This window comes from Austrofundulus limnaeus, unplaced genomic scaffold (assembly GCF_001266775.1).
Source record: "Austrofundulus limnaeus strain Quisiro unplaced genomic scaffold, Austrofundulus_limnaeus-1.0 Scaffold450, whole genome shotgun sequence".
Taxonomy (NCBI): domain Eukaryota; kingdom Metazoa; phylum Chordata; class Actinopteri; order Cyprinodontiformes; family Rivulidae; genus Austrofundulus; species Austrofundulus limnaeus.
Genome location: NW_013952852.1, coordinates 221,820 through 225,356, shown reverse-complemented (window position 1 = coordinate 225,356; position 3,537 = coordinate 221,820). Strand labels below are relative to the sequence as shown.

Here is a 3,537-nt window from a genome sequence, read left to right as displayed (position 1 = left end):
GTTTTTTATTATTGTCATTAGTGATTATCCCAATTTCGGCTAAAAGAATTGACAAAATCCTACACACTGTGCCTTCAAAAGCTACATTTTATCATCCTGATATTATTAGTAGATCCAGAGATATTATTTAATTGGTCTTGCTGGTTACATCCATCCATCCGTTTTCTGTACACRGTTATTCCTTTACAATAATACATAAATATTTGGTCTAAATCCTAATTTTATGTAATTTTAATGAGGATTTTTTTCATGTCATTTGAAAAAAGAATATTTGAATATTGAGATTTCTCAGCTGGAAAAAACCAAAGCGTTGATGGCTCACAGGGAAAAGCTCAACATTTTAAGGCGTTTTTCCTCAAAATCTGATTTTTGGTTACTAATGCTCAAAAAAGTGCTTCAATTTTTTTTTCCAGATAATATTTAAGATAGTTCATTGAAATGATGCATTGATAACACACTTTTTTGTTATATTTTGACAAAATTTAGTTTATACAAGCGTTTTAATAAAAACACTATCTGCCTATTTCTCCACAACTTTATCCTCGTTTCGATGTGATGGGTCACAAATTCTAAGATGTCTGTTTATAGGGATTTTTGTCGAAATGGTGTAATTTTACCACAATATCTCATGGACAGACAGATTTTATTGTAACTTTTGGAGCTGACTCGACTTAGCTGACCTCTGGGTCTCAAACCTCCTGCTAACAGACACATTTCCACACCGGTCTGTTGATCAAATCAGTTTTCTGCTGCTTCATTTGTTTGAGTCACGAGTCTAAAAAAAAAAAATCAAGTCTTTGTATCAAAGTTTTGYGGTTTCAGTTTGATCCTTATCAGAACTTTTATGACTTTCATCTAAACCTTAAGCCTTCCTCCGCGGTGCACTGCAAGAAAATCTCAAGAGTTGTTTTTGTTCTGAGACGATTTTACGGCTCCTTCCACTAAAATTGGGACAAAATGGACACGCTTTCGTCAAAAACTTCGGACAAATTTCGACAACTAGTTTTGAGGCTGTCTCTTCAAATCCAAAGAGACTCTTTCAGAGTGGTCCATTCTGGTTTGACAGAGGGGGTTTACGGCTATGTAGCTGCGCAGAAACTTTTTATTTACAAATGCATTAAAAGATGTGAACAAGAGAAGACTTGTCCATCCAGCCTTACATGTTGGACCCTGAGTCTGACCCAGAACCAGAGGACAGTAAAGACCACTAAATGTTAGTTGGTAAGTCCAGACCTTATTTAGAAATTCTGTGGTAAATAATTTGACAAAACAGTTCAGAAAATGTTATAGAAATTAAAGAAAACTGAAAAATATGACCCATACAGAATATCAAGATATCTACGCAGCACCAAGAGAGACTAAAATCAACTTTTCTGCTTCCTATAGACTCCAAGTCCACAAAAAACTGTTTTTTTACAGCCAAAAAATATATATTTTAATGAAAAACTATAAYACCACCCTTTCGTCAAAATGTTTTGACAGGTGGACACGCCCCTTTTTGATGACTATGGGACTGTGAGGACASGAGCAGATGTCTGGACATATCAGGAAGGGGGAGGGATTTCTTCTGGGGTATCTCCTTATAAGGCAAACAGGATTTCTCTTTAAACATTTTTATAAAATAGTAATTCTAGTGTTTCTACTAGTTTTAGATCCAGACATTTTGTTGGATTTCAGTTTATTCAACAAGAGCATCTTTTTAAAAGAATGGAAATTTATTTTATTGAAAAGCAATCATAAAATATTAGTACAGTAACAGTGTTCTGGTGATTACTGTAAGTTACTTTTATAAGCAGACGTCATGAGTTTTGTTGAATTTAAAGTTTATTTAACAAGACAGTTGTCAACAGTATTCATATTCATTACTTAAGTAGAAGTATAGATACTAAGGTTTAAAAATACTTTTTTTTGGAAGTAGAAGTATCAACTCAAGGTTTTTACTCAAGTAAAAATACAAGTTATGGTTTTAAGACTACTTAAAGTATAAAAGTAAAAGTAATGAAAACTTAAAAGTTACCATGGGCTTCATGTATCTGGATAAAGTTCTATTAATTTTTTCTGAACAAAGAAAAAATGGAAATAAAAACAAGTCAAAGTTAAATAGAAATTAAATACTTTTTGCATTTTCAAAAAAACGAGTAGAGCTAATTGAATTCAAATATAAGGAGTAGAAGTAAAAATAGGCTGAAAAACAACGACTCCACCAAAGTATCAATAACCAAAATTTCTACTTAAGTAATGTAACAAAGTATTTGTACTTACTCTGTTCAACAACAGTATTTGTTTTAAATAAATGAAAATAATTTTGTTGAATTTAAAAGTTATTCAATGAGAGCATCCTTTATACATGAATGGAAATTTATTTTATTGAAAAGCAATCATAAAATATTAAAAAAAGTGTTTCTGGTGATGAAGTTACTTTGACGTCACRAGTTTTTGTTGGGTTTAAGTTTATTCATTAAGAGTTTTATTTTTAACTGAACAGAAATTTTGTTTGAGTTTTAGAGAAMGTTTCAGAGAGAATAAGAGGAAGAAAATAATGTTAGTTTCTCACCCACAGATGTCTCCTCCAAACAATCCCTACAAGTTTGATCTGTTTCAGACCAGAGAACGTACAGCAGCCCCCTAATCCTCCCCCTGCTGTGACGTTACTGAGACCACCCCTTCTGAGACGTTTTATTACYTAATTCATYACATTTTTATTYMTATTTATTGTATAAATCCTGTTTTYAWATAGCTTCATATTAAATATACGTTGGGGAAAAAAATATCCCAGGATAATTGCATGATGTGTTGTTTCAATAAAACAACATTTCAGTGAAATTTRKCWTTGGGTGTCTTCTAGTTTTATTTTKAAAGTAAGATTGCTGCCTGCAGTGTATTTTATTTAGAAGAAAGCAAAGTGATAATCACTTCAACAAACATTTATCTTCTAATCCATACAGGCCTGCCTGTTTTATCTGTCATAAAATAAATTAAATTAAAATACTGGTAAAATATATTATTATATTGTGGTTGAAAGCTAAACAGATCGTTATTTGTCAGCTGGTTGTGAAAACTACTTTAGCAATTACCTCTTCCTGTTGAGAAAAYTCATCCTGTCTGGTTCTTGAGAGAATACGATGCAAGACGTCAGTCAGTCGACAAACCGCCCACTTTACCTTTGAAGGTCCAGTTGTAGTTTTATTTTATTTCATTTTTGATTGATTTTTTTTGTTCTACATTAGGAGTCCAGGTGCATTCAGCACCAACAATTATACTTAAACAGAACCAGAACATCCTCCAGTCTAACCAGTGGTGGAGAAAGTACTCAAACACTGTACTTAAGTAAAAGTACAGATAAACAGACAAACATGTACTCTAGTAAAAGTAAAAGTACCACATTAACATTTTACTTGAGTAAAAGTAAGTAAGTATTTGCTTTTAAGAATACTTAAAGTATTAAAAGTAAAAGCACGTATTCCCTAATGGTCTACAATATCATGAAGTGTTGCCTATAGTATGTATATTTTTACTACATCAATGGTGGCATTTTAG

General features: G+C 32.1%; 1 protein-coding gene across 1 annotated transcript in view; it reads right to left on the bottom strand.

The window, feature by feature from the left end:
- Positions 1–3,537, bottom strand: part of LOC106529519 (perforin-1) — an 11,261-nt gene that overhangs the window by 4,064 nt on the left and 3,660 nt on the right. The gene's annotated exons all lie outside the window — the stretch shown is intronic.